Source organism: Triticum urartu, chromosome 3 (genome assembly GCF_003073215.2).
Source record: "Triticum urartu cultivar G1812 chromosome 3, Tu2.1, whole genome shotgun sequence".
NCBI lineage: Eukaryota > Viridiplantae > Streptophyta > Magnoliopsida > Poales > Poaceae > Triticum > Triticum urartu.
Genome location: NC_053024.1, coordinates 18,050,830 through 18,070,130, shown reverse-complemented (window position 1 = coordinate 18,070,130; position 19,301 = coordinate 18,050,830).

The following is a 19,301-nucleotide window of genomic DNA, read 5'->3' as shown; positions in this document are numbered from 1 at the left end:
CCAACAAACCGTGACCTCATCGAAGGGGACGGGGCAGGGGCGTGGCTACAATGAAGCCCACTCCCCGCCCCTTACCAAGGGCAGGCATGGCTACAGCACGCCGTACTTGGGAAGATCTCCCTGCGGCGTGGCACTGTTGCCCGGCCGGCCCTGACATCAGCACCACTGTACCGGGTCCTGCGCCCACGACGGCTTGTCTGTACGGCCTGGAGGCAGCGGGGCCCACCAGTCAGCGAGACCTCGGGAGACGGCGGGAGAACCGCCAGTCGGACCCGTCGGGAGTCGGCCCGGGGGAGTCGGCCGAGCCCTCCCCCGGGGCCCACGCGCCATTAATCAAGAAGAGATGGGGAGTGGCCACAGTGATCGCCCGCCAGGCGGCGGGGCTGTTGCCACGACCCCATGACCAAGCTGCGTCATCAGGAGCACGGCTACAGTAATCAGCAGCCGGCAAGACCCGCCCGCGGCGGACGCGGCCTGTCGGCTCCGTACCAGACCAGTCGGCGGGCCCCAGCAGTCGGCGGAGAAGTCGGGGTCGGAGGCACTGACGGCTGGGCCGATGCCCAGTCGAATTACCATTGTACCCCTAGGGGGTAGGCCTATATAAACCCCCTAGGGCACCCATGCAAAGGGTTGGAACCTAGTAGCACTAGACAATACCAGATAGAAGGAGAGAGCTAGCCTTGCCCTCTTCTACCACCCGAAATAGCTCGAGGAGCAACCGTGTAAACACTTGACCCTAGTGATCATGCGGAGACCCCGCAGAGCAGCAGTAGGGGTGTTATCTCCCCGGAGAGCCTGAAGCTGGGTAAGATTCACCGGCGTTGCATCTTCGCCTCATCCCGTTTCCAGGCACCGGCGACGTTCTACTCGCCCCCCACCATGATAAGCCATCCGTTGGCATATGTCGCACCAAAAACCCCCGACATTTTGGCCGCCCACCGTGGGCCTGGTGCACGCCGTCCGAAGATCTGTTCTGGACGGGAACCCTTTCCTTCCTGGCGAGGCGCAGCCAGCCAGGCACGCCAGACGAAGTTGCGTCGACGCGCTGCGCGGCGTGAGATCGCCTGCGCACCCAGCTCCTTTGGCCGAACTTGTCGCGCGAGGTCCGCCTCTCACGAACCTGCGTCCCACGCAGGCGCAGGCAGCCCGAAAAACCTCCTCGCGGCCTCCTCGATCAAACTCCACGTTTTCCGGCGAGCCTGCCGTAGACTTGGAGTCCGTAAGGCTCCACCACCCGATGCTGGTCGACTCCGGACACGCGTCTGGTCGACGCGTCCCCACCAACGTGGTGGTCTACGACGAACCTCTCCCCCACGCGGAGAGCGACGGAAGCACCGTCACTGAGGTGCTGGTCATCCAGTCATGGACGATTCCTGGCGGAGGGCCCGACTCACTCGGCGCGGCGCTGCAAGACCTAGCTGCGCCCATTCCGAAAGATGCTGACGCAGAGACGTTAGAAGCGCGCCGCCTTCAGCTCGTTGAAGGCGCGAAGAAGCTGGCCAGCATGAGACGCTTGTCAGAAGCTTACCAGCGGGAGATGGATCGCGCTGTTGGCGGCTCGCCGGCCCCGGCAGGGCCCAGCCGCCTTGGCGCGGTTCAGCAGCGCGGCGTAGCCATCGCCAGCCTGTTTGGGGCTAGCCGCCCCGTGTATGCCACCCAGCGGAGAACATCCGAGCCGCCCAGGCAGCGGCGGATGAGCTGGACAATTTCGAGGGCGAAGAACGCCGCCTCATGATGGAGCGAGTCCAGCGGCTCCTCGACGCGGCCGCCGCGCAGAACGAGGCCGGCTGCCGCACGGAGGCGCCGCAGCGGCCAAACGACGACCCGCACCGAGATCAAGGCGCGACGTCTCGGACGCCGACTGGCGTGCCCGAGGAAGAAAGGACAAGGAGCCGGCTGTCAGCCACAGTCGGACTCGGATTACCATAGAGCGCGACCGAGGCGCCCGAGAGCAGTGGAACGACGGGACGACTGTCCGCCTCCCCCTCCCCGCAAGGAGAGCCCGCAAGGAGAGGCGAGTCTCCCCGCCGCCTGTTGACCATCCGACTCTCGGTGACCACCTTGGCCGCCGAGAGGGAGTTGGAGAGAATGACGCCCGCCACGGATCGACCGACTTCACCGGTCCCTGGCGCTGGAAGAAGAAGATGAGCTGGGTCCGCCTTGTTTCGGGCCCCGCATTCGGGACGAGCCCTTTCCCAGAGGGTTCACGCTCCCAAGAGACACGCCCGAGTATACCGGTTCCATGAAGCCGGAAGACTGGCTAGTCGACTACTCCATGGCTGTCAGCATAGCAAACGGCAACAAGCGTGTCGCGGTAAAGTACGTTCCGCTCATGCTCCAGGGCACAGCCCGGACATGGCTGAACAGCCTAAAGCCCCGCAGCATCGATAGCTGGGTCGACTTCACTGAAGCATTCGTCCACAACTTCACCAGCACGTACAAGCGTCCTCCCAAGCCTCGTCAGCTCTCCTTGTGCGTGCAAGGTCCTGACGAGTCGACTCGCGACTACCTCACGCGTTGGCTGAGCTCCGGAACTCCTGCGAGGGCGTGCACGAGGTGCAGGCCATCGAGTACTTCGAAGCCGGGTGCCGAGAAGGCACCCTCCTCAAGCACAAGCTCCTCTGCGACGAGCCAGAAACCCTCGACGAGCTGTTGATCATAGCGGACAAGTACGCTACGGCCGACTCCTCCATGAAGACGGAAATTCAAATCAGCACGACTGGTAAAGTAGCTCCTCGGGCTCCAAGAACTCCGGTGGCAGACGCCGGCCGGCGACAGCAGCAGGGCGACAACAAGCGCAAGGCCCCGCAGCCGGCTTCCAGCAGCCGGCAGGTCGCGACCGTTGAAGCCCAGCAGCCAGAAGAGCAGCCTCCGCCCAAGCGACAGAAAGGCGGCAAGCCGAACTGGTTGCCGGCCTTCTCCTACGAGCAGACCTTGGATGGACCTTGCAAGTTCCACAGCGGCATGAAGCCGCCGAATCACACCACCTGGAAGTGCCACTGGCTCACCAGGATCGCCAAGGGAGATGGCCTCCTGCCACCCCCGCCTGCTGGGCAGCCGCCTCCGCCTCCGCCCCAGCAGCCGGCAGTCAGGCCAGTCGGTGCAGTACAAAATGAATACCCTGAAGAGCACGGAGCCTACGTGGTGTTCACTAGTGTGGCTGATGATCGATGCAGCAGGCGGCTGCAGCGACAAGAGGTGAACGCAGTAGCCTCAGAGACGCCAGAGTTCATGCATTGGTCTGAGAGGCCCATCAGCTGGAGCAGGGCTGACCACCCAGAAGTGATGACGAGTCCGGGCCCCTACGCCTTGGTCCTGGACGCCACCTTTGCCATGGACAAACGGGCCGCGCGTTTTTCGCGAGTTCTGATAGATGGGGGAAGCAGCATCAATATCCTGTACAAGGACACCATGGAGAAGTTAGGAATCAAGCAGAGACAGCTTCAGAACAGCCGGACTGTGTTCCACGGCATTGTTCCTGGGCTTTCCTGCTCACCAATCGGCAAGATCCTGATTGACGTCCTCTTTGGGGACAAAGATCACTTCCGAAGAGAGTCTGTTTGGTTTGAGATAGTGGACCTTGAGAGGCCATACCATGCGCTACTTGGTCGGCCCGCCTTGGCCAAGTTCATGGCGGTCCCCCACTACGCCTACCTCAAGATGAAGATGCCCAGTTCCAGGGGAATTCTGACTGTGGCCGGCGACTACCGGAAGTCGTCTGCTTGCGCGGCCGAGAGCAGTCGGCTGGCCGAGTCCCTGGTGATGGCAACCGAGAGGCGACTCCTTGAGCGAGTTGTGGCGATGGGCGGCAAGCAGCCGGAGATATCGCCCGAACCGAAGGAGTCGGATGCCGAAGGTTCGTTCAAGCCGGACAAAGAGACAAAGAAGATACCCTTGGATCCGGAGCGCCCAGAGAGGTACGCCGTCGTAGGTGCAAACCTCAACAACAAATAGGAAGGCGAGCTCGTCGATTTCCTCCGTGAGAATCTAGACATCTTCGCATGGTCTCCCAAGGACATGCCAGGTGTACCGACGGATTTCGCCGAGCACAAGTTACACGTCCGATCTGATGCAAAGCCGGTCAGGCAGCCCCTGCGCCGCTTATCAGAAGAGAAGAGAAGAGTTGTCGGAGAAGAGATAGCCCGACTCCTAGCAGCCGACTTCATTATGGAAGTTTTCTTCCCGGAGTGGCTGGCAAATCCGGTCCTGGTACTAAAGAAGAACAGGCAATGGCGAATGTGTATTGACTACACGAGCCTCAACAAGGCCTGTCCCAAGGACCCATTTGCTCTACCGAGAATTGACTAGGTGATAGAATCCACAGCCGGATGCGAGTTGTTGAGCTTCTTGGATGCATACGCAGGATATCACCAGATCAATCTAAATCCGGCTGACAGATTGAAGACCGCCTTCATCATGCCGTTTGGAGCATTCTGCTACCTCACCATGACATTCGGCTTAAGGAATGCCGGCGCCACCTTTCAGCGTTGCATGCAGAAGTGCCTCCTCAAGCAGCTCGGCAGGAACACCCATGTTTACGTGGGCGACGTGGTGGTGAAGACGGACAAGCGAGGAACACTGCTGGAAGACCTCAAGGAGACCTTTGAGAACCTGCGCCGGTTCCAGATCAAGCTCAACCCTGAGAAGTGTGTCTTCGGAGTACCAGCCGGCCAGCTGCTAGGTTTCCTGGTCTCTGAACGCGGCATAGAATGCAACCCAGTAAAAATCAAGGCCATCGAGAGGATGGAGGTACCCAGCCGACTGCTGGATGTGCATAAGTTCACCGGCTGCTTGGCGTCCATCAGCTGATTCATCAGTCGGCTGGGCGAGAAAGCTCTCCCCTTATACCAACTCATGAAGAAGACCACTTTTTTCGAGTGGAACCATAAGGCGGACGAAGCTTTTCATCAGTTGAAGAAGATGCTGACTACTCCACCCGTCCTGGCGGCTCCGACTCCTAAGGAACCTATGCTCCTGTACATTGCCGCCACCAGCCGAGTAGTCAGCACAGTCATTGTAGTAGAGCGCAAGGAGGAAGGCAAGGTGCTACCTGTCCAGAGACCAGTATATTACCTGAGCGAGGTACTGTCGACCTCCAAGCAGAACTACCCCCACTACCAGAAGATGTGCTATGGCATGCACTTTGCTGCCAAGAAATTGAAGCCTTACTTTCAAGAGCATCCAATCGCAGTGGTCTCCACGGCTCCACTTGCCGAGATCATCGGTAACAGAGATGCCTCTGGTCGAGTGGCCAAGTGGGCCATAGAGCTGGCTCCTTACACCATCTACTACCAGCCCCACACCGCTATCAAATCACAAGCACTGGCCGACTTCCTCGTCGACTGGGCCGAGACCCAGTATCTGCCTCCAGCGCCTGACTCCACCCATTGGCGGATGCACTTCGACGGCTCCAAGATGCGCACCGGCTTGGGAGCCGGCGTCGTCCTCACCTCCCCCAAAGGCGACAAGCTCAAATATGCACTGCAAATCCATTTTGCCGCCTCCAACAACGTGGCCGAGTACGAGGCGCTCATTCATGGGCTCCGGCTTGCCAAAGAACTTGGCATCCGCCGGATCTTGTGTTATGGCGACTCGGACTTAGTGGTCCAGCAGTCATCTGGCGACTGGGATGCGAAAGACGCAAACATGGCGAGCTACCGTTTCCTCGTGCAGCAACTCAGCGGGTATTTCGAAGGGTGCGAGTTCCTCCATGTGCCAAGAAACGACAACAACCAAGCAGACGCCTTGGCACGAATGGCTCTACCCGCCAAGCAATACCATCTGGCGTCGCCCTTCAACGCCTCCTCAAGCCGTCTGTCAAGCCTTCACCAGAATCAGACTCCATTTTTGTGCCGGCTCCTCCCGAAGACGGCGGCTCCGACTCTAGAGCTCCCGCAGTTGGAACGGGGACTTTGGCGGGCGACTCCAAAGCTGCCGCAGTCGAGCCCGGCCCGGGGACTGCGGTGACGGACTCGAAGATTCCAGAACTTGGCCCAAGGACCGCGCCAGTCGGCCTGGGGACTTCATCAGCCCAGCAAGCGGCTGTTGACTCCAGCCCGCCGCCTCCCAGCCCAGCCGCCCTCGTCCAAGTCGCAGTTCTGGTAGTCGAAGAAATAGCAGCACCCTCATGGGCCCAACCCATCCTCAAATTCCTGGTGAACAAAGAGCTACCAACTAATGAGACCTCAACTCGGCAAGTACAACGCCGGGCGGCAGCCTATACCATAATCAACAGAGAGCTGGTCAGGCGCAGCGTCACTGGTGTCTACCAGCGCTGCATAGAGCCAGAGCAAGGCTAGGCGATCCTCAAAGACATCCATCAAGGCGAATGCGGCCACCATGTGGCTTCAAGAGCACTCGTCGCCAAAGCTTTTCGGCATGGTTTCTTTTGGCCGACTACCTTGGAAGAGGCCAAGGAGTTGGTCCAAAAATGCAAAGGGTGCCAGAAGTTCAGCTCCAAGCCGCACCAGCCGGCTTCCGCGCTCAAGACCATCCCCATTGCTTGGCCTTTCGCAGTTTGGGGTCTAGACAGGGTGGGACCATTCAAGACAGCATGAGGTGGTCTAACTCACCTACTTGTCGCAGTGGACAAGTTCACCAAGTGGGTGGAAGTGAAGCCAATTAAGAAACTGAACGGTCCGACTGCCGTGACCTTCATCACCGATATCACAATTCGGTACAGCATACCACACAACATCATGACCGACAATGGCACAAATTTTGCCAAAGGCGCCTTGGCCCGTTTCTGCGCAACACAGGGCATCCGACTGGACCTAGCGTCCGTCGCCCACCCGCGAACAGCCGGCCAGCACAAGCTGTCGCCGCCTTGGGAAGGCCCTTTCATCATCAGCAAAGTACTAGGCAACGATTCCTACTACCTGATCGATGCTCAGAAGCCCCGAGCACGCAAGAGGGACGACTCCGGCAAGGAGATAGAGCGGCCATGGAATGCAAATCTTCTCCGAAGATTTTACAGTTGATGCAGTATGTACCATGCTACCTTTCGTATTTAAGTACCAAGACTTCGGGCCCCCCGAGACGAGCTCGGGGACTGCCCTCTTTTGTCTGTATGATAAAAATTATGCCTACAAGTATGTTACTCTTTGTCATGCCGCTTGGCACCGGGCTCGACAAGTCGGCCCGGGGACTTGCCGCCTTGCACTATGAAATGCTTCCTGCAGCCGGACAAGTAGTGTGTAACACCTAAGCCGTCTTCTGTCAGAAGCCGCAGCTCGCAGAGCGACTGTACGGTGGGCAGAGGTAAGGTAGAATGGGTGCTCGCACGAAAAATGGCTAAGGACTCAAAGCGTAAAACATAGCTCAAGATGGTTTCCAGCCTTTCTCGCAAACCGATTCTTGCACAGTCGGATTGTCGTTTTCTATCCAACTTGCTCAAACAATCTTGAAATCGGCTAAGTACTTGCTTTCCCAAAGTAGCCTAGCACTTGATCCAGCAACAGTCCACAGAGCGGCTACCCGATTGGCAAGACAGGCAACTAAGAGAAAGCGGCAAAAGAAAACAACCAAAAGAACAATGAGCAAGAAAAGATATATAGATATATATATATATATAACATAGGCCCTTGGCCGAATTGTTGAGTAGAGGTTCAAAATACACCCCGCGGGTGGAATTGTGCGAATTAACAAGTTCTTCAAAAGACTACTGAAGCAGATAAAACAAAAAGACACAGTGGCAGCTTAGGAGGCGGCAGACGGATTTGGGGGGTCGGAGGAGGCGCCAGCATCAGGCGTCGGGGCGGTCGGCCGGCTAGTCTCGGCTTGATCGCCTCCGGCAACAGTCGGGTCGGTCGCACGTGGCTCGTTGCTGGAGGCGCGGTCGGGCTGAGGCTGGCCGTCTGCTCCGTCTTCTGGTGTCTCCGCCTCGCCCTCATCCTCCGCCTCGTCCTCCTCCTCGACGCTGGAGCCAATCACCTCCGCCGAGTCTTCGCCATAGTCTGGGTTCATCCCAAACCACTCCGGCGGTACCTCCTCGCCGTCTTCAGACCGCTCGTGGACGAAGATGCTCGTGTCGGTGTACTCGACGATCGTCACAACACGCTTGACGAGGGCGTCTTCTGCAGCCGCCAGCTCCGGCTGGGCCTCCGACCGAAGCATGGCCAACCGGTCTAGATCCAGCCCCGGGTAGCACGCCTTGACGAACTCCAAGGCCCGGCGCGCTCTAGCCCAGGCCGAAGAGCCCTTCCAGGCCTCGAGGCGACCAGCCGTGACCTCCAACCAGTTGGCCGTCAGGCTGGGGGTGCGTGGAGCCTGCATATCCGGCCAAAGAGCGGAAATCGCCTGGGCACCGACGCGCTGAAGCCGGCGCAGCATCCGGTGAGCCGGCCGAAGGCGAGCCTCGATGCTCAAGATGTGCTCATCAAGAGTTCGGGGGGCATCGGCGGCGATCTCCGCGCCCTCCGCCCTCCGACTTTCACGATTGGCCTCGATGGCTTGGATAGCGGCATGCGACTACCCAGGGAAGAAGTCTGCAAAAGACACGAAGAAACGAAGAAGCAAGACAAAAACCAGGAGTCGGCACGATCTAAGTCGGCAGCTCGAAGAAAGAAAATAAAGAGACTCACCATCAACGATGTCTTCAATCTCGTGGAAGCCGGAGGACAGCAGCGCCTCCTTGTCAGACCAGGAGGAGCGCTCGCTCGCGAACTCGGCCAAGAGGGCGGTTTCCGTCTCCTCCGCCTCCCTCTGCGACTTCACAAGCAGCTCCTTCTGCTCCGCCAACTGAGTGGCCAGCAGATCGCGCTCTGTGGCGAGCCTGCTGCACTCCTCCCCTTTGGCGAGCAGGGTGGAGTTGGCTTCGCTCAGCTGCTGTTGAAGAGTAGCGTTGGCTCCTAAAGGAAAGGAAGAAAGACAACAGTCATCAATAAAGTAGGTCGCCGGGGAGATCCGGCCCGACTGCTCAGTAGTCGGCCCGAATCTTGGGGACTACAGCCCGCGGGTGCGCTAGCGCGCCCCCGCAGAGAAGAAAAAAGAGGGAAGGACTTACTCTGGCTCTCCGCCAAGTCGGCGGTCCGCTTGCCCAGCTCTTCAACATTTCGGTTGAAGGCAGTGACGCGGAGGTTGTGGTAATCCTGCAACAAGCATTTCAGACAAAGTTAGTGCCCAGAAGTTCATCAATTGGAGTTCCGGGCCGCCTGCTCAGCAGCCGGCCCGAAACTCGGGGACTACACCCAGTGGGTGCGTTAGCGCGCCCCCACAGAGAGGAACAAGAAAAACAAAGGCCCAAAGAAAAAACATACCCGGACGGCTGCCCGCGACGCTAGGAACGCCTTGGTGCAACTCTGGAGGGCGTCGCCCTCAGCGCGGAGCTTCGCCTGGACGTCCAGGAGCGTCCGGTTCAGCGGCCCTGTGCCGCCTCCTCGCACCCACCCAACAGGTGCGGCGCTCGTCGCTTTGGCATCTGGATCCGCCGAGCTGGCGGTGTCGGCTTCCAGGGGGCGCGGTGCCGAAGTCGCCTTCTCTAGACGACGGCGCGCTGGCGAGCCGACCTGGAGGAGTAGTTGTTGGGTTTCGTGGTAATTTCAAAAAAATTCCTACGCACACGCAAGATCATGGTGATGCATAGCAACGAGAGGGGAGAGTGTGATCTACGTACCCTTGTAGATCGACAACGAAAGCGTTTGGTTGATGTAGTCGTACGTCTCCATGACCCGACCACTTCCGGTTTTCTCCGAAATCACCCGGAACACTTCTGGTGTCCGAATATAGCCGTCCAATATATCAATCTTTATGTATCGACCATTTCGAGACTCCTCGTCATGTCCGTGATCACATCCGGGACTCTGAACTAACTTCGGTACATCAAAACTCATAAACTCATAATATAACTGTCATCGAAACCTTAAGTGTGCGGACCCTACGGGTTCGAGAACAATGTAGACATGACCGAGACACGTCTCCGGTCAATAACCAATAGCGGAACCTGGATGCTCATATTGGCTCCTACATATTCTACGAAGATCTTTATCGGTCAGACCGCATAACAACATACGTTGTTCCCTTTGTCATCGGTATGTTACTTGCCTGAGATTCGATCGTCGGTATCTCAATACCTAGTTCAATCTTGTTACCGGCAAGTCTCTTTACTCGTTCCGTAATACATCATCTCGCAACTAACTCATTAGTTGCAATGCTTGCAAGGCTTATGTGATGTGCATTACCGAGAGGGCCCAGAGATACCTCTCCGACAATCGGAGTGACAAATCCTAATCTCGAAATACGCCAACCCAACATGTACCTTTGGAGACACCTGTAGAGCACCTTTATAATCAACCATTTACGTTGTGACGTTTGGTAGCACACAAAGTGTTCCTCCGGCAAACGGGAGTTGCATAATCTCATAGTCATAGGAACATGTATAAGTCATGAAGAAAGCAATAGCAACATACTAAACGATCGGGTGCTAAGCTAATGGAATGGGTCATGTCAATCAGATCATTCACCTAATGATGTGATCCCGTTAATCAAATAACAACTCCTTGTTCATGGTTAGGAAACATAACCATCTTTGATTAACGAGCTAGTCAAGTAGAGGCATACAAGTGACACTCTGTTTGTCTATGTATTCACACATGTATTATGTTTTCGGTTAATACAATTCTAGCATGAATAATAAACATTTATCATGATTATAAGGAAATAAATAATAACTTTATTATTGCCTCTAGGGCATATTTCCTTCAGTCTCCCACTTGCACTAGAGTCAATAATCTAGATTACACAGTAATGATTCTAACACCCATGGAGCCTTGGTGCTGATCATGTTTTGCTCGTGGAAGAGGCTTAGTGAACGGGTCTGCAACATTCAGATCCGTATGTATCTTGCAAATCTCTATGTCTCCCACCTGGACTAGATCCCGGATGGAATTGAAGCGTCTCTTGGTGTGCTTGGTTCTCTTGTGAAATCTGGATTCCTTTGCCAAGGCAATTGCACCAGTATTGTCACAAAAGATTTTCATTGGACCCGATGCACTAGGTATGACACCTAGATCAAATATGAACTCATTCATCCAGACTCCTTCATTTGCTGCTTCCGAAGCAGCTATGTACTCCGCTTCAAATGTAGATCCCGCTACAACGCTTTGTTTAGAACTGCACCAACTGACAGCTCCACCGTTTAATGTAAACACGTATCAAAGCTTGCATCAACGTAACCTTTTATGATGAGCTCTTTGTCACCTCCATATATGAGAAACATATCCTTAGTCCTTTTCAGGTATTTCAGGATGTTCTTGACCGCTGTCCAGTGATCCACTCCTGGATCACTTTGGTACCTCCCTGCTAGACTTATAGCAAGGCACACATCAGGTCTGGTACACAGCATTGCATACATGATAGAGCCTATGGCTGAAACATAGGGAACATCTTTCATTTTCTCTCTATCTTCTGCAGTGGTCGGGCATTGAGTCTTACTGAACTTCACACCTTGTAGCACAGGCAAGAACCCTTTCTTTGCTTGATCCATTTTGAACTTCTTCAAAACTTTGTCAAGGTATGTGCTTTGTGAAAGTCCAATTAAGCGTCTTGATCTATCTCTATAGATCTTAATGCCTAATATGTAAGCAACTTCACCGAGGTCTTTCATTGAAAAACTCTTATTCAAGTATCCCTTTATGCTATCCAGAAATTCTATATCATTTCCAATTAGTAATATGTCATCCACATATAATATCAGAAATGCTACAGAGCTCCCACTCACTTTCTTGTAAATACAGGCTTCTCCAAAAGTCTGTATAAAACCAAATGCTTTGATCACACTATCAAAGCGTTTATTCCAACTCCGAGAGGCTTGCACCAGTCCATAAATGGATCGCTGGAGCTTGCACACTTTGTTAGCTCCCTTTGGATCGACAAAACCTTCTTGTTGCATCATATACAACTATTCTTCCAAAAATCCATTCAGGAATGCAGTTTTGACATCCATCTGCCAAATTTCATAATCATAAAATGCGGCAATTGCTAACATGATTCGGACAGACTTAAGCATCGCTACGGGTGAGAAGGTCTCATCGTAGTCAATCCCTTGAACTTGCCGAAAACCTTTTGCGACAAGTCGAGCTTTGTAGACAGTAATATTACCGTCAGCGTCAGTCTTCTTCTTGAAGATCCACTTATTCTCAATTGCTTGCCGATCATCGGGCAAGTCAACCAAAGTCCATACTTTGTTCTCATACATGGATCCCATCTCAGATTTCATGGCTTCAAGCCATTTTGCGGAATCTGGGCTCACCATCGCTTCTTCATAGTTCGTAGGTTCATCATGATCTAGTAGCATGACTTCCAGAACAGGATTACCGTACCACTCTAGCGCGGATCTCACTCTGGTTGATCTACGAGGTTCAGTAGTATCTTGTTCTGAAATTTCATGATCATCATCATTAGCTTCCTCACTAACTGGTGTAGGTGTCACAGAAATAGTTTTCTGTGATGTACTACTTTCCAATAAGGGAGCAGGTACAGTTACCTCGTCAAGTTCTACTTTCCTCCCACTCACTTCTTTCGAGAGAAACTCCTTCTCCAGAAAGTTTCCGAACTTAGCAACAAAAGTCTTGCCTTCGGATCTGTGATAGAAGGTGTATGCAATAGTCTCCTTTGGATATCCTATGAAGACACACTTCTCCGATTTGGGTTCGAGCTTATCAGGTTGAAGCTTTTTCACATAAGCATCGCAGCCCCAAACTTTCAGAAACGACAACTTTGGTTTCTTGCCAAACCACAGTTCATAAGGCGTCATCTCAACGGATTTTGATGGTGCCCTATTTAACGTGAATGCGGCCGTCTCTAGAGCGTATCCCCAAAACGATAGCGGTAAATCAGTAAGAGACATCATAGATCGCACCATATCTAGTAAAGTACGATTACGACGTTCGGACACACCATTACGCTGTGGTGTTCCGGGTGGCGTGAGTTGGGAAACTATTCCGCATTGTTTCAAATGTACACCAAACTCATAACTCAAATATTCTCCTCCACGATCAGATCGTAGAAACTTTATTTTCTTGTTATGATGATTTTCAACTTCACTCTGAAATTCTTTGAACTTTTCAAACGTTTCAGACTTATGTTTCATTAAGTAGATATACCCATATCTGCTTAAGTCATCTGTGAAGGTGAGAAAATAACGATATCTGCCGCGAGGCTCAATATTCATCAGACCACATACATCTGTATGTATGATTTCCAACAAATATGTTGCTCTCTCCATAGTACCGGAGAACGGTGTTTTAGTCATCTTGCCCATGAGGCACGGTTCGCAAGTACCAAGTGATTCATAATCAAGTGGTTCCAAAAGTCCATCAGCATGGAGTTTCTTCATGCGCTTTACACCGATATGACCTAAACGGCAGTGCCACAAATAAGTTGCACTATCATTATAACCTCTGCATCTTTTGGCTTCAACACTATGAATATGTGTGTCACTACTATCGAGATTCAATAAAAATAGACCACTCTTTAAGGGTGCATGGCCATAAAAGATATTACTCATATAAATAGAACAACCATTATTCTCAGATTTAAATGAATAACCGTCTCGCATCAAACAAGATCCAGATATAATGTTCATGCTTAACGCTGGCACCAAATAACAATTATTTAGGTCTAATATTAATCCCGAAGGTAGATGTAGAGGTAGCGTGCCGACTGCGATCACATCGACTTTGGAACCGTTTCCCACGCGCATCGTCACCTCGTCCTTAGCCAATCTTTGCTTAATCCGTAGTCCCTGTTTCGAGTTGCAAATATTAGCAACAGAACCAGTATCAAATACCCAGGTGCTACTACGAGCATTAGTAAGGTACACATCAATAACATGTATATCACATATACCTTTGTTCACCTTGCCATCCTTCTTATCCGCCAAATACTTGGGGCAGTTCCGCTTCCAGTGACCAGTCTGCTTGCAATAGAAGGACTCAGTTTCAGGCTTAGGTCCAGGTTTGGGTTTCTTCTCTTGAGTAGCAACTTGCTTGCTGTTCTTTTTGAAGTTCCCCTTCTTCTTCCCTTTGCCCTTTTTCTTGAAACTAGTGGTCTTGTTGACCATCAACACTTGATGCTCCTTCTTGATTTCTACCTCCGCAGCTTTCAGCATTGCAAAGAGCTCGGGAATAGTCTTATTCTTCCCTTGCATATTATAGTTCATCACGAAGCTCTTGTAGCTTGGTGGTAGTGATTGGAGAATTCTGTCAATGAAGCAATCATCTGGAAGATTAACTCCCAATTGAATCAAGTGATTATTATACCCAGACATTTTGAGTATATGCTCACTGACAGAACTGTTCTCCTCCATCTTGCGGCTATAGAACTTATTGGAGACTTCATATCTCTCAATCTAGGCATTTGCTTGTAATATTAACTTCAATTCCTGGAACATCTCATATGCTCCATGACGTTCAAAACGTCGTTGAAGTCCCGATTCTAAGCCGTAAAGCATGGCACACTGAAGTATCGAGTAGTCATTAGCTTTGCTCTGCCAGACGTTCATAACATCTGGTGTTGCTCCAGTAGCAGGCCTGGCACCCAGCGGTGCTTCCCGGACGTAATTCTTCTGTGCAGCAATGAGGATAATCCTCAAGTTACGGACCCAGTCCGTGTAATTGCTACCATCATCTTTCAACTTTGCTTTCTCAAGGAACGCATTAAAATTCAACGGAACAACAGCACGAGCCATCTATCTACAATCAAGCATAAACAAGCAAGATACTATCAGGTACTAAGTTTCATGATAAATTTAGGTTCAATTAATTTACTTAAAGAACTCCCACTTAGATAGACATCCCTCTAATCCTCTAAGTGATTATGTGATCCAAATCAACTAAACCATGTCCGATCATCACGTGAGATGGAGTAGTTTCATTGGTGAACATCACTATGTTGATCATATCCACTATATGATTCACGCTCGACCTTTCGGTCTTCGTGTTCTGAGGCCATATCTGTATATGCTTGGCTCGTCAAGTATAACCTGAGTATTCCGCGTGTGCAACTGTTTTGCACCCGTTGTATTTGAACGTAGAGCCTATCACACCCGATCATCACGTGGTGTCTTAGCACGAAGAACTTTCGCAACGGTGCATACTCAGGGAGAACACTTCTTGATAATTAGTGAGAGATCATCTTATAATGCTACCGTCAGTCAAAGCAAGATAAGATGCATAAAAGATAAACATCACATGCAATCAATATAAGTGATATGATATGGCCACCATCATCTTGTGCTTGTGATCTCCATCTTCGAAGCACCGTCGTGATCACCATCGTCACCGGCGCGACACCTTGATCTCCATCGTAGCATCGTTGTCGTCTCGCCAATCTTATGCTTCCACGACTATCGCTACCGCTTAGTGATAAAGTAAAGCATTACAGCGCGATTGCATTGCATACAATAAAGCGACAACCATATGGCTCCTGCCAGTTGCCGATAACTCGGTTACAAAACATGATCATCTCATACAATAAAATTTAGCATCATGTCTTAACCATATCACATCACAACATGCCCTGCAAAAACAAGTTAGACGTCCTCTACTTTGTTGTTGCAAGTTTTACGTGGCTGCTACGGGCTTAAGCAAGAACCAATCTTACCTACGCATCAAAACCACAACGATAGTTTGTCAAGTTGGTGCTGTTTTAACCTTCGCAAGGACCGGGCGTAGCCACACTCGGTTCAACTAAAGTTGGAGAAACTGTCACCCGCAAGCCACCTATGTGCAAAGCACGTCGGGAGAACCGGTCTCGCGTAAGCGTACGCGTAATGTCGGTCCGGGCCGCTTCGTCCAACAATACCGCCGAACCAAAGTATGACATGCCGGTAAGCAGTATGACTTGTATCGCCCACAACTCACTTGTGTTCTACTCGTGCATATAACATCAACATATAAAACCTAGGCTCTGATGCTACTGTTGGGTTTCGTGGTAATTTCAAAAATTTTCCTACGCACACGCAAGATCATGGTGATGCATAGCAACGAGAGGCGAGAGTGTGATCTACGTACCCTTGTAGATCGACAACGAAAGCGTTTGGTTGATGTAGTCGTACGTCTCCACGACCCGACCGATCAAGCACCGAAACTACGGCACCTCCGAGTTCTAGCACACGTTCAGCTCGATGACGATCCCCGGACTCCGATCCAGCAAAGTGTCGGGGAAGAGTTCCGTCAGCACGACGGCGTGGTGACGATCTTGATGCACTACTGTCGCAGGGCTTCGCCTAAGCACCGCTAAAATATTATCGAGGACTATGGTGGAAGGGGGCACCGCACACGGCTGAGAATATGATCACGTGGATCAACTTGTGTGTCAAGGGGTGCCCCTGCCCCCGTATATAAAGGATCAAGGGGAGGAGGCCGGCCGGCCTCTATGGCGCGCCAAGGAGGACTCCTCCTCCTAGTAGGAGTAGGACTCCTACTAGGAGGGGGAAAGAAGTGGGGAGGGAGAGGGAAAGGGGGGCGCCGCCCCCCTCTCCTAGTCCAGTTCGGACCAGGGGGGAGGAGGCGCGCAACCCACCTTTGGCTGCCCCTCTCTCTCTCCACTAAGGCCCATATGGCCCATTACTTCTCCGGGGGGGGGGGGTTCTGGTAACCCTCCGGCTCTCTGGTTTTCTCCGAAATCACCCGGAACACTTCCAGTGTCCGAATATAGCCGTCCAATATATCAATCTTTATGTCTCGACCATTTCGAGACTCCTCGTCATGTCCATGATCACATCCGGGACTCCGAACTAACTTCGGTACATCAAAACTCATAAACTCATAATATAACTGTCATCGAAACCTTAAGTGTGCGGACCCTACGGGTTCGAGAACAATGTAGACATGACCGAGACACGTCTCCGGTCAATAACCAATAGCGGAACCTGGATGCTCATATTGGATCCTACATATTCTACGAAGATCTTTATCGGTCAGACCGCATAACAACATACGTTGTTCCCTTTGTCATCGGTATGTTACTTGCCCGAGATTCGATCGTCGGTATCTCAATACCTAGTTTAAAATCGTTACCGGCAAGTCTCTTTACTCGTTCCGTAATACATCATCTCGCAACTAACTCATTAGTTGCAATGCTTGCAAGGCTTATGTGATGTGCATTACCGAGAGGGCCCAGAGATACCTCTCCGACAATCGGAGTGACAAATCCTAATCTCGAAATACGCCAACCCAACATGTACCTTTGGAGACACCTGTAGAGCACCTTTATAATCAACCATTTATGTTGTGACGTTTGGTAGCACACAAAGTGTTCCTCCGGCAAACGGGAGTTGCATAATCTCATAGTCATAGGAACATGTATAAGTCATGAAGAAAGCAATAGCAACATACTAAACGATCGGGTGCTAAGCTAATGGAATGGGTCATGTCAATCAGATCATTCACCTAATGATGTGATCCCGTTAATCAAATAAGAACTCCTTGTGCATGGTTAGGAAACATAACCATCGTTGATTAACGAGCTAGTTAAGTAGAGGCATACTAGTGACACTCTGTTTGTCTATGTATTCACACATGTATTATGTTTCCGGTTAATACAATTCTAGCATGAATAATAAACATTTATCATGATATAAGCAAATAAATAATAACTTTATTATTGCCTCTAGGGCATATTTCCTTCAGTAGCCTCGCCACGGCCTCGTCTTCGGTCGGCGGCACCGGAGGGTCCGCTGGCTGCTCGCCTTGCACGCCTTCAGACGGCGGCGGAGGCAGCGGCGGAACGTTCGCGCCCGGAGTAGAGGGCTCACCGCCTTCCCTCTCCTCGACGAGGTTCTCCCCGCCGGCTTCTCCAGTCTGCCCCGTGAACTCCGGGGGCGGCGGCGCAGAGTTCAGCGGGGTAACAAGCAAGGCCGACTGGCGGCGTGCGGCTTCCTCAGCCTGCTGCTTCGCCGCGGCAGCGGCTTCGGCCTCTGCTAGTTTTTTCTTAGCGGAGGCCTCTGCCCTTTCGGCCTCCGCCTTCTCCAGGCGGAGGGCTTCTTCTTTGTTGCGCTTCACCTGCGCATTCCGCTTCGTTGCCTCCCGAAGGTCGGCAGCAGGGTCTATCCGCTGAGTGGTGGCGGGCGTCTCCGCTGACCCCATGACGGAGGCGGCGGCGACCCGCTCAAGAGAGAGGGGACCCCTAAAGAAAGAGGGGCGAGCAGAGACTCAGACAAAACACGGAGAAAGAATAAACTTTGAAGACAGAATACTTACGCAGAGACCAACAGCGGCTTCTTCACTTCCTTACGGAAGCGGATGGCCTTCGCGGCTGCCTCGTCCCGCTGAGTCGCCACAGCCGAGCCCTTGGGCTTCTTCGGCCGGCTGCCGAACAAAGTCGGCACAGCCCGGCGCTTCTTCCCGCCGCCTGGAGCGCCCGACGCGGCAGAAGAGCCCGTGCCCGGCTGGCTGGCTCCTGGCCGATGGCGAGGGGCGACTCCTCCCTCGGTGTCGTCTTCAGGCCAGTCGGCGAAGGTAGCCGAGGGCCTGAAGTTGCCTGTCGTCCCTCCTCCACCCTCGGTGTCGTCTTCCAGAGCCGCCGCCCCCAGATCGGGGTCTTCGACGTCGCTCTCCGCCCGGTCGGCGATGAACTCAGGGCCGGCCCCGAGGTGCCGGCTGGTGGGTGAAGAAGGGGATTCTAACCAAAGCCGACTGATCAGAACAAAACTCGGCAAGAAGAAGACAATCCAAAGAAAGAAAAGAAAGGCGACTCACCACGGGCGGGGGGTTGGCGTGGGAGTATGGCTCCTTGCCGAATCGCCAGTCCTCCGGGAGCCTGCTGTCCGAGAGGTAGTTCACCATAAGGGCCACCTCTTCGTGAGGCATGTCCTTGGTGCACATCCGACTCGGGTCGCGGCCCCCGCTCATCTGGCATATCAGGTGAGGGCGGCCTTGGAGCGGGAGAACTCGGCGCGAGACGAAGATGGCCAGCAGGTCCGGACCAGTCAGACCCTCCGACTGTGTCAGCACTTGGAGTCGCGTGATGGCGCCGGCTCCCGCAGGCATCAACGACCTGGCCCGGTACGACCAGTTGGGCAGTCTGCCAGCCGGCGGGCCGGCTTCGAAAGCCGGCAGATTGACCCAGTCGCCCCTCGTGGCGACGTTCCTGATGTAGAAGTAGGACCTCTGCCACATCTTCACCGACTTCAACAGCGAGATGGAGGGGAAGTGGTTGTCGGCTCCTGTCCTTCGCACGGCGATGAAGGCGCCGCACTGAGCCGGCACGCCCGCGGCCTGGGTGCCGAGCTTGGAGAAGAAGAACTCCCCCCAGAGCTTGAGGGTGGGGAGGACTCCGAGGAAGCCTTCGCACAGAGCCAC